Source organism: Chlorocebus sabaeus, chromosome 25 (assembly GCF_047675955.1).
Source record: "Chlorocebus sabaeus isolate Y175 chromosome 25, mChlSab1.0.hap1, whole genome shotgun sequence".
Taxonomy (NCBI): Eukaryota; Metazoa; Chordata; class Mammalia; order Primates; family Cercopithecidae; genus Chlorocebus; species Chlorocebus sabaeus.
The window spans coordinates 54,674,553-54,686,733 of NC_132928.1; the positions used below are offsets into that span (position 1 = coordinate 54,674,553).

General features: G+C 39.0%; 1 protein-coding gene across 10 annotated transcripts in view; it reads right to left on the bottom strand.

Annotated features, from left to right (window-relative positions):
• The window catches only part of TNN (tenascin N), a 135,288-nt gene that overhangs the window by 80,730 nt on the left and 42,377 nt on the right, over window positions 1-12,181 (bottom strand). The gene's annotated exons all lie outside the window — the stretch shown is intronic.

Here is a 12,181-nt window from a genome sequence, read left to right on the forward strand (position 1 = left end):
CTAGAGGATCCTAAGACTCTATTGCACCCTCAAATTGCTCTCCTATTCTTAATTTCCTTTCACCAATTCTTCCCAAATGAGTGGTCTTCACCAACTCTCTCCATGACCCCATTTTCCATGCCCTCAATAGGAATAACTAAACCAGTGCACCACGCTCCTAAGAAGCCACCTTCTTCTAGCCTCTCCTTATTACAGCCGGTATTAGTTAGTTGCCTGTATTAGTTAGGACATGGAGCTATAGCAAAGAGATGCTCCAGTGCAGTGGCTTAACAACATAGATGATTTCTCTCACATAACAGTAGAAGACAGTGGTCCAGGGCTGGTAGGGAAGTACTGCCATCCACAGCACACACCCACCACACTCTAGGGCCATCATCTCTCAGCCAATAGGAAGGGCAAGAGGATGAAGGCAGATGGAAGTGCACGCTCATTCCTTACAAACACAAAAACAAAAACTTTTTATACTTATTTCAGACTTGCAGAAAAATTGCAAAAATATTAAAAGAATCCCTGTATACCCTTCATTCACATTCTCCAAGTGTTAGCATTTTATCATATTTGCTTTATCATTCATTCTCTCTTAATAGTTTTCCCCAAAAACATTTGAAAGCAAATTAAAGACATGATTTATCTCTTTACCCCCTTATGTCTAAAAAACTGCAGTATGGGGTGTTTCCCAACAAGGGCATACTCTCCCATAACCTCAATACAATGATCAAAGTCAGGAAGTTACATTGACATAATACTATTGTCTGATTTACAGACTATATTCAAATTACATTGATTGTTCCTCTAATGTCTTTTATAGCAAAAGAAAAATAATTTACTGGCCCAGGATTCAATTCAGGATATTTAATTGCATTTAGTTGTCCTGTCTTTAAAATTTCCTTAAATTGGAATAGTTCTTCAGTCTTTGTCTTACATGACCTTAACATTTTTTTTAAGAGAAAACGTCAGTTATTTTGAAGAATGTCCTCAGTTTGCATTTGTGTGGTGTTTCTTCAGGCCTAGATTTAGGCTATGCATTTTTGGCAGGCAGCGGCAGAAGCATGTCTTTTGATCCATCACACCAGGAGACACTTGATGGCAGTCTGTCCCCATGTTGGTGATGTTACCTTGGACCACTTGGTTAGGGTGATATCTGCCAGGTTTTTCCACAGTAAATATTTGCCCCCTTTTATTTAACAGGTATATTGTGGGATGATGTTTTTAAACCATGTAAATATTCTGCTGCTTCTCCTGTTTTCACCCACTAGTTTTAACATCCATTGTTGATTCTTGCCTGGAACTATTACTACTATGGTGGCTGCCAAATGGTGATTTTCCTAATTTCATCTTTCCTTTTATGTTTATTAGATAGAATTCTATTATAAAAAATAATTTTTCTTCCCCCACCTTTATTTTATCAATTACTTTACATTCAAAGTGACTCATATTCTTTTTTTTATTCTATGGGTTATATTCCTGTACTATCATTATTTTGTTGCTCAAATTACCCCAGATTTGGCCAGGGGGAACCCTTCAAGCTGGTTCCTGTGTGCTTTTAACACACTCCCATCATTCTTTGAGTGTTTCTTTACTTTTAGCACAGCAAGATATTCCAGGCTTATCTTGCACTTCTCCTACCCAGTCATTTAGAAGCAGCCATTTCTCCGCTTTATTTATTTCTACTAGAGAATGATGCACTTTTTGGATAACCCTCAAAAAGGTACATATCACTTCTCCTGCATCCCATTGGCCAGAATTTAGCCAGTGTGCACATAGAGCTGCCAGAGAGGCTGGCACAGTGGTTGTGTTCAACTAAACCTCAGGAGCTCTGAGTAAAGAAAGGAAGAATAGGGGTTGATGGGCAGCTTGAAGTCTGCCACAGAGCCTACCCAATCACTACCGGCAAAATGTTCTCCCTGAATTCTAAAATCTAATCATATCATTTCCCTGCCCCAAAGAGTTCCCTGTCCAGAAACTCTCATTACTTACAGGATTAAGCTTCTAAAATTTTCTGTAACTGCCCCATCATGCCCCTTCCTATGCACCACTATATCCAAATTATTCCCCTGCTATTTACAAATACAAACCATCAGGTTTTTTATTTTTTAGTTATTTTGTGAGACAGAGTCTCACTCTGTTGCCCATGCTGGAGTGCAGTGGTGAGATCTCAGCTCACTGCGACCTCCAACTCCGGGTTCAAGTGATTCTCCTGTCTCAGCCTCCTGAGTAGCTGGGATTACAGGCACCCACCACCACACCTGGCTAATTTTAATTTTTTTAGTAGAGGTGGGGTTTCTTCATGCTGCCCAGGCTGGCCTCGAACTCCTGACCTCAGGTGATCCACCTGCCTCGGCCTCCGAAAGTGCTAGGATTACAGGCGTGAGCCACCACACCTGGCCCAAACCATCAGTTTTAACCAACTGGGCCTCCTCTCAGTCTCTGGTAAACATAATGCTCCTCCCTTTTTCCAGATACTGGTCATGCAGCCCCGACTTCTTGAAGTCAATGCCATCTCCACATCCAAGAGATCTGCTCAAATTTCCCTACTATAATCACCCAAATCAATGTGAAATGTTTACTTTTTTAACACTTGACTTCAGAGTTTTTCTTAGAGAGATAACTCTCTTTGTTTAGGAAAATACTTAGGATCCTTAGGACAAGTTTGCAATGAAACAAAGAAACAAACAAACCAAAAAAAAAAAAAAAATGCAAAACTGCTCTGCATGAAATAAACAGGAACTGGCAGTGGGAAAACAGAAAAGATTGTTAAGATTATGAAGGTCGTGAGGCTAAGGTCTGGGGAGGAGTGGGGCAGGTGAAATAGGAAAATCACCTTTAAGAACAAGAATGTCTTCTCAATATTACATTGTTTGCTTTGCCTTTTTTTTTTTTTTTTTTTTTTTGAGACAGAGTCTCACTCTGTGGCCTAAGCTGGAGTGTAGTGACGCAATCTTGGCTTACTGCAACTTCTGCCTCCCAGGTTCAAGTGATACTCCTGCCTCAGCCTCCCAAGTAACTGGGACCACAGGTGCAAGCCACCACACCTGACTAATTTTTGTATTTTTAGTAGAGACGGGGTTTCACCATGTTGGCCAGGCTAGTCTCAAACTCCTGGCCTCAAGTGATCCACCTGCCTTGGCCTCGCAAAGTGCTGGGTTTACAGGCCTGAGCCACCACCCCTGGCTTGTTTGCTTTGTTTTCTATAAATCCCTCTTCCTGGTCCCAAACCTTAAGTTAAGTCTTCCACCCACACAAATACTTTTTTAACTCATGTGATGGGGAAAGACAAACCAAAAGACAGGAGCTACATCACACATCTGGGTCAGCACTGCACAAGGAAATGTCCGTAAGATGTGAGGCATAGTGCAACAGATTTCAAAGAAAGCAGGAATTTGGGTCCAGACATGACCCCTGGGATGTAAGCCCTTCACCCTGCCCAGGACAGAATCCAGAGGAGTTGGTGATGGATGTGGGAATGAGATCTTGGATTTCTCACAAGTTGTAGGATTGAGATTGGAGCCAATTTTATTTAACTCCCTAAGAAAGCTGATCTTGGCTGACACCTGAGCTATAGGATTTCTTCTCAGAATTCTTCATTTAGAGACTTTCAGTAGTGGCTAGCTGTTAGTTGTGTCCACGCAGAGGCTCCTTAACTTCAGTATGAGCTCATGGAGAATGAGGACTGTTTTCTTTTATTGCCTTCACTACCTATGGTATTGTAAAGTAAATAATAAGCTACCTGAAATTCCATCATGACAGATTTATGCCTCAAGATGCCCAAGAACAAGGCAAATTCCCCAAACATATGGGGCCTACACCGTGGTAGCAGGTTCTATTTTGCCTGCCACCCTGACAGCCTTGCCCTCCTTCTTCTGCCCCAAGAACCCTAATTTTATTTTGATGTCTACTCACTGCCTCCTGATCTTGGTTGGGTTAAAGGAAGGGCTCTGACTGATCTAAGCCAATCAGGGTAATTTCATCACCCTTGCCAGTGACTAAATTTCATCACCCTTGCCAGTAACTAATTTAGGCAAGAACATGCAGTGAATTTGGGGGTTGGTGAGACATAAAGGAGAGGACATCAATGGAGATTCAAGGAAAGGTTCCTTCATTCAAAAAAAAAAAAAAAAAGACCAGGCGTGGTGGCTTACACCTGCCATCCCGGCACTTTGGGAGGCCAAGGTAGGCAGATTGCTTGAGCCCATGATTTTGAGACCAGTTTGGGCAACATGATGAAGCCCCGTCTTAAAAAAAAACAAACAACAACAACAAAAACCCATGACAACAAACACAAAACACATACACAAAAATTAGCTGGGCATAGTGGTGTGAACCTGTAGTCCCAGCTACTCTCGAGGCTGAAGTAGGAGGATCACCTGAGCTCAGGAAGTCAAGGCTGCAGGGTGCTGTGAACATGACTCTGGACTCCAGCCTGGGCAACAGAGTGAGACCCTGTCTCAAAACAAAACAAAACAAAAAAATTCAAAAGAATTGGATATTGTCACATCTACAAAGAACACCTGGAACTGTGGCAGACACCTTATAACCAACCGTAAGGGGTGCTAGCCAAAGACAAAGAAAACACACCAAGGATGTCGGAACAGAAAATGGAAGAAATCCCGTTTTTTTACGATGTTGCTATCCTGCTGAATCAACTACCTCTCAAGTTTTCCTACTTCAGAACCCTCTTGAATCAGGAGTTTGTTTTTTAGAGCTGCTAGCATTCTAAGGGATTCAGGTTTGTTTTTTTTTTCTTAGGAACATGTAAACGGAAAAATGATAGAACAGCCTATACTCAAACTAGGGGGAATAGTTTAACATGAAACTAATTTCAACTCATTTTGTCCAAATAGTATACCTTATTCCAGAACAACCCGGAAAAAAGTCACTGATTCTAATGATGGTTCAACCAACATGTTATTATGTTTTATTTTATTTGAGAAAAATGTAGGAGAAAGCATTCCAACTTCAGTCATCTGTGGTCATCTCTAATTGTATTCATCCTAAGAAATCACCAAAAACCCAATAGGCCAATGTGCTGGCTCTAATGGAACCTGAATCTGTTGTCTAGTTTGGAGACCTAGAGCTGCTCTCAGCTGGTTTTGATCTGTTTGAGCTGGCTGGAAGATATGTCTTCCTATCTTTAATTAGGATTCTGCTGAATCTAAAAGAACTGAAACCAAAGCTGAACAGACATCTAGGGTCAAGATCTTGTGCTGGCTCTCTCTCTCTCTCTCTCTCTCTCTCTCTCTCTCTCTCTCTCTCTTACTCTCTCTGTATCTGTGTGTGTGTGTGCGCGCATGTGCACCATAAATTATATTTATTATGTACCCATAGGGTCATTTTCTTCTTATTCATTCCTTGTAATGGATACTGAATTGAAATCTCTAATAGTGCTTACAGAGATGCGCCATCTTTGACTTTAGATGTCTGTGCCTGTAAAAACAGAGAAGAGAATGTGGGATTTAGCAAAGAAGGTTTATTACTCCCTTCAAGGCAATGGAAGACCTTGATTCTTTTCCCATCAATATTTCCTTCTCTTGGGTCAATATATTTTGATATCCATCTCAGTAGAAGTCAATATCTTCTCATTCCAAACCTCTTTTAGCAATAGCAGTTGCTATGAGCCAATGGCCTGGTATGTGAAATCAGAAATCTGTGTTTGCAGCTAGGGACCCGGAACCTAGGGGATGACATTTCGATCCTTAGAAGGCTCTTCATGCATTACTTGCCCATATGTTGCTATTTTGTAAATATCATTATTTTCATGATAAAAGTAACTTATTATTGTAGACTAACTAGAAAATGTATAAAAATATAAAAAAGAAAATTAACATTTTCTGTAATTTTCACAACCAGAAATAACCAGTAATTTTTTTCAACAAATGTTTTCATATAAGGAGGGACATATAATATCTGTGCACGTACATAAAAACAAGATTAAACAATTAAGATTATATTATATAGGGAATTTTTTCTGCTGTTTGCTCTTTATATAGTAACTTTTTTCTCCATTTTCTTACATTTGTTTTAAAAGACATGCTTTTTAATGGTGCTTAGCATTCTAGTATATACATCAAACATACGGGGTAAGGGATTGGTTGCAGAGGGACACAAAGAAATTTAGGGGAGTACTGGAAATGTTGTATATCTTGATCGTGGTGGTTGTCATAGGACTTTATACTTTGCCAAAACTCATTGAACTGTACATTTTACAAGTATAAGTTTTAATATATATATAAATTATGTCTCAATAAACCTGACTTAAGAAGAAACAAATGAAAAGACTTGCTGAAGGATCCCCACATAATCTGACTCAGTGTTGCCCAGGTCTTGGTCTACCCTATAATTCTCTCAGTCTTGGCAGCACATGGTAATCACTTGGGAAGTTTTAAGAAAAGAAATTGGCAGTGTTGGGGTGGAGAAGAGAACCAGAGATTTAATTGGCCATGGGTCAAACCCAAGAACTGTATTTTGTAAACGTTCCCCTCGTGGTTCTAAAATGTGCAAGTGCGTAGCCAGAGTTGAGAACTAGTGATCTACACTATAAGTCATTTAGATCAGGGAGGTAGGAGGATAAAAAATGGAGTAAGTAAATTTCACAACCATAATATCATTTTATATAATAAATTTCATAAACTAAACATTTATTAGTTCACTGATTTTCTTTGTCTTATTTTCCCCAAAGCCCTGAGATAGTCATATATATATTTATATTTATATATTTATATTTTTATATTTATTTATATATATATATATTTTTTTTTTTTTTTTTTCCAGACAGTTTTGCTCTTGGCTCTTGTTGCCCAGGCTGAAGTGCAGTGGTGAGATCTCGGCTCACTGCAACCTCCGCCTCCTGGGTTCAAGCGATTCTCCTGCCTCAGCCTCCCAAGTCGCTGGGGTTACAGGCACAGTCCACCACACCCGGTTAATTTTTTGTATTCACCATGTTAGCCAGGCTGGTCTCGAACTCCTGACCTCAAGTGATCCACCTGCCTTGGCCTCCCAAAGTGCTGGGATTACAGGCATGAGCCACTGTGCCCAGCCATTATATATTTTTTGAGATTTAATTCATATACCATAAAATGTATACTTTTAATATTTTGATCTAACGGTTCTTAGTGTGTTCACAAGGTTGAAGAGCCATCAGCATTATCTAATTTGGGAACACTTTTATCAACTCAAAAAGAAACCCCACACCTATTAGCAGTCACTTCCCACTTCCCCCTCCCCCAGGCCATGACAACCACTCATCTACTTTCTATCTCTATGGATTTGTCTGTTCTGGACATTTCATGTAAATTGAATCATGCAATATGTGGCCTTTAGTGTCTGGCTTCTCTCACTGAGCATAATGTTTTCAAGATATATCCATGTTGTAGCATATATAAGAATTTCGTTCTTTTTCATGGCTAAATAATATTTTATCATATGGATATACCACATTTTGTTTACCTATTCATCAACTGATGAAGATTTGGGTTGTTTCAACTTTTTGGCTTTTATTAATAATGGTGCTAAGAACATTTGTGTTGAAGTTTTTATGCAGATAAATGCTTTTATTTGTCTTTGATATTTGGATATTTAACTAGGAGTGGAGTTAATTTCTGGGAAATGTGGTCTCTCTATATTTAATTTTTTGAGGAACTGCCAAGTGGTTTTCCAAAGTGGCTGCACCATTTTATATTCCCACCAACAATGTATAAAAATTCCAATTTTTCTGTGTCCCCACCAATACTTATGTCTTTTTTTATAGTGGGTCTGAAATGCTATGTTACAGTTTTTATTTTCCTTTCTCTAATGATTAATGATGTTGAACATCTTTTCATGTGCTTATTGAACATCTGTATATCTTCTTTGGATAATTCTTTGCCCACTGTTTCATTTGGTTTTTGTTTGTTTGTTTGTTTGTTTGGTTTTTATTGTTGAGTTGTAAGAGTTCTTTATATATTCAGGATACTAGACCTTTAACAGATAGATGGTTTGCAAACATTTCCTCCCATTCTTAGATTATCTTTTCACTTTCTTTTTTTGTTATTACACTTTATGTTCTAGGGTACATGTGCACAATGTGCAAGTTTGTTACATATGTATACATGTGACATGTTGGTGTGCTGCACCCATTAACTCGTCATTTACATTAGGTATATCTCCTAATGCTACTCCTCCCCCCATCCCCACCCCACAACAGGCCCTAGTGTGTGATGTTCCCCTTCCTGTGTCCAAGTGTTCTCATTGTTCAATTCCCACCTATGAGTGAGAACATGCGGTATTTGGTTTTCTGTTCTTGTGATAGTCTGCTGAGAATGAAGGTTTCCAGCTTCATCGATGTCCCTACAAAGGACATGAACTCATCCTTTTTTATGGCTGCATAGTATCCCATGGTATATATGTGCCACATTTTCTTAATCCAGTCTGTCATTGATGGACATTTGGGTTGGTTCCAAGTCTTTGCTATTGTGAATAGTGCCGCAATAAACATAAGTGTGCATGTATCTTTATAGCGGCATGATTTATAATCCTTTGGGTATATACCCAGTAATGGGACGGCAGGGTCAAATGGTATTCCTAGTTCTAGATCCTTGAGGAATCGCCACACTGTCTTCCACAATGGTTGAACTAGTTTACAGTCCCATCAACAGTGTAAAAGTGTTCCTATTTCTCCACATCCTCTCCAGTACCTGTTGTTTCCTGACTTTTTAAGGATTGCCATTCTAACTGGTGTGAGATGGTGTCTCGTTGTGGTTTTGATTTGCATTTCTCAGATGGCTAGTGATGATGAACATTTTTTTATGTGTCTGTTGGCTGCATAAATGTCTTCTTTAGAGAAGTGTCTGTTCACATCCTTTGCCCACTTTTTGATGGGGTTGTTTTTTTCTTGTAAATTTGTTTGAGTTCTTTGTAGGTTCCAGATACTAGCCCTTTGTCAGATGAGTAGATTGCAAAAATTTTCTCCCATTCTGTAGGTTGCCTGTTCACTCTGATGGTAGTTTCCTTTGCTATGCAGAAGCTCCCTAGTTTAGTTAGATCCCATTTGTCCATTTTGGCTTTTGTTGCCATTGCTTTTGGTGTTGTGGGCATGAAGTCCTTGCCCACGCCTATGTCCTGAATGGTATTGCCTAGGTTTTCTTCTAGGGTTTTTATGGCTTTAGGTCTAACATTTAAGTCTTTAACCCATCTTGAATTAATTTTTGTATAAGGTGTAAGGAAGGGATCCAGTTTCAGCTTTCTACATATGGCTAGCCAGTTTTCCCAGAACTATTTATTAAATAGGGAATCCTTTCCCCATTTCTTGTTTTTGTCAGGTTTGTCAAAGATCAAATGGTTGTAGATGTGTGGTATTATTTCTGAGGCTCTGTTCTGTTCCATAGGTCTATATCTCTGTTTTGGTACCAGTACCATGCTGTTTTGGTTACTGTAGCCTTGTAGTATAGTTTGAAGTCAAGTAGCGTGATGCCTCCAGCTTTGTTCTTTTGGCTTAGGATTGTCATGGCAATGCGGGCTCTTTTTTGGTTCCATATGAACTTTAAAGTAGTGTTTTCCAATTCTGTGAAGAAAGTCATTGGTAGCTTAATGGGGATGGCATTGAATCTGTAAATTACCTTGGGCAGTATGGCCATTTTCACAATATTGATTCTTCCTGTCCATGAGCATGGAATGTTCTTCCATTTGTTTGTGTCCTCTTTTATTTTGTTGAGCAGTGGTTTGTAGTTCTCCTTGAAGAGGTCCTTCATATCCCTTGTAAGTTGGATTCCTAGGTATTTTATTCTCTTTGAAGCAATTGTGAATGGGAGTTCACTCATGATTTGGTTCTCTGTCTGTTACTGGTGTATAAGAATGCTTGTGATTTTTGCACATTGATTTTGTATCCTGAGACTTTGCTGAAGTTGCTTATCAGCTGAAGGAGATTTTGGGCTGAAACGATGGGGTTTTCTAAATATACAATCATGTTATCTGCAAACAGGGACAATTTGATTTCCTCTTTGCCTAATTGAATACCCTTTATTTCTTTCCCTTGCCTGATTGCCCTGGCCAGAACTTCCAACACTATGTTGCATAGGAGTGGTGAGAGAGGGCATCCTTGTCTTGTGCCAGTATTCAAGGGGAATGCTTCCAGTGTTTGCCCATTCGGTATGATATTGGCTGTGGGTTTGTCATAAATAGCTGTTATTATTTTGAGATACATCCCATCAATACCGAATTTATTGAGAGTTTTTAGCATGAAAGGTTGTTGAATTTTGTCAAAGGCTTTTATTGCATCTATTGAGATAATCATGTGGTTTTTGTCTTTGGTTCTGTTTATATGCTGGATTACGTTTATTGATTTGCATACATTGAACCAGCTTTGCATCCCAGGGATAAAGCCTACTTGATCATGGTGGATAAGCTTTTTGATGTGCTGCTGGATTCGGTTTGCCAGTATTTTACTGAGGATTTTTGCATCGATGTTCATCAGGGATATTGGTCTAAAATTCTCTTTTTTTGTTGTGTCTCTGCCAGGCTTTAGTATCAGGATGATGTTGGCCTCATAAAATGAGTTAGAGAGGATTCCCTTTCTTTCTATTGATTGGAACACTTTCAGAAGGAATAGTACCAGCTCCTCCTTGTACCTCTGGTAGATTTCGGCTGTGAATCCATCTGATCCTGGACTTTCTTTGTTTGGTAGGCTATTAATTGTCACCTCAATTTCAGAGCCTGTTATTGGTTTATTCAGGGATTCAACTTCTTCATGGTTTAGTCTTGGGAGAGTGTATGTGTCCAGGAATTTATCCAGTTCTTCTAGGTTTTCTAGTTTATTTGCATAGAGGTGTTTATAGTATTCTCTGATGGTAGTTTGTATATCTGTGGGATTGGTGGTGATATCCCCTTTATCATTTTTTATTGTGTCTTTTTGATTCTTCTCTCTTTTCTTCTTTATTAGTCTTGCTAGTGGTCTACCAATTTTGTTGATCTTTTCAAAAAACCAGCTCTTGGATTCATTGATTTTTTGAAGGGTTTTTGGTGTCTCCGTCTCCTTCAGTTCTGCTCTGATCTTAGTTATTTCTTGCCTTCTGCTAGCTTTTGAATGTGTTTGCTCTTGCTTCTCTAGTTCTTTTAATTGTGATGTTAGCGTGTCAATTTTAGATCTTTCCTGCTTTCTCTTGTGGGCATTTAGTGCTATAAATTTTCCTCTACACACTGCTTTAAATGTGTCCCAGAGATTCTGGTATGTTGTATCTTTGTTCTCATTGGTTTCAAAGAACATCTGTATTTCTGCCTCCATTTTGTTATGTACCCAGTAGTCATTCAGGAGCAGGTTGTTCAGTTTCCATGTAGTTGAGCAGTTTTGAGTGAGTTTCTTAGTCCTGAGTTCTAGTTTGATTGCACTGTGGCGTGAGAGACAGTTTGTTATAATTTGTGTTCTTTTATATTTGTTGAGGAGTGCTTTACTTCCAACTATGTGGTCAATTTTGCAGTAAGTGTGATGTGGTGCTGAGAAGAATGTACATTCTGTTGATTTGGGGTGGAGAGTTCTATAGATGTCTATTAGGTACGCTTGGTGCTGAGAAGAATGTACATTCTGTTGATGTGGGGTAGAGAGTTCTATAGATGTCTATTAAGTCCGCTTGGTGCAGAGCTGAGTTCAATTCCTGGATATCCTTGTTAACTTTCTGTCTCGTTGATCTGTCTGATGTTGATCTAATAATGGGTGTTAAAGTCTCCCATTATTATTGTGTGGGAATCTAAGTCTCTTTGTAAGTCTCTAAGGACTTGCTTTATGAATCTGGGTGCTCCTGTATTGGGTGCATATATATTTAGGATAGTTAGCTCTTCTTGTTGAATTGATCCCTTTACCATTATGTAATGACCTTCTTTTTCTCTTTTGATCTTTGTTGGTTTAAAGTCTGTTTTATCAGAAACTAGGATTGCAATCCCTGCCTTTTTTTGTTGTCCATTTGCTTGGTAGATCTTCCTCCATCCCTTTATTTTGAGCCTATGTGTGTCTCTGCAAGTGAGCTGGGTCTCCTGAACACAGCACACTGATGGGTCTTGACTCTTTATCCAATTTGCCAGTTTGTGTCTTTTAATCGGAGCATTAGGGCCATTTACATTTAAGGTTAATAAATACTATTATATGTGAATTTGATCCTGTCATTATGATGTTAGCTTATTATTTTGCTCATTAGTTGATGTAGTTTCTTCCTAGCATCGA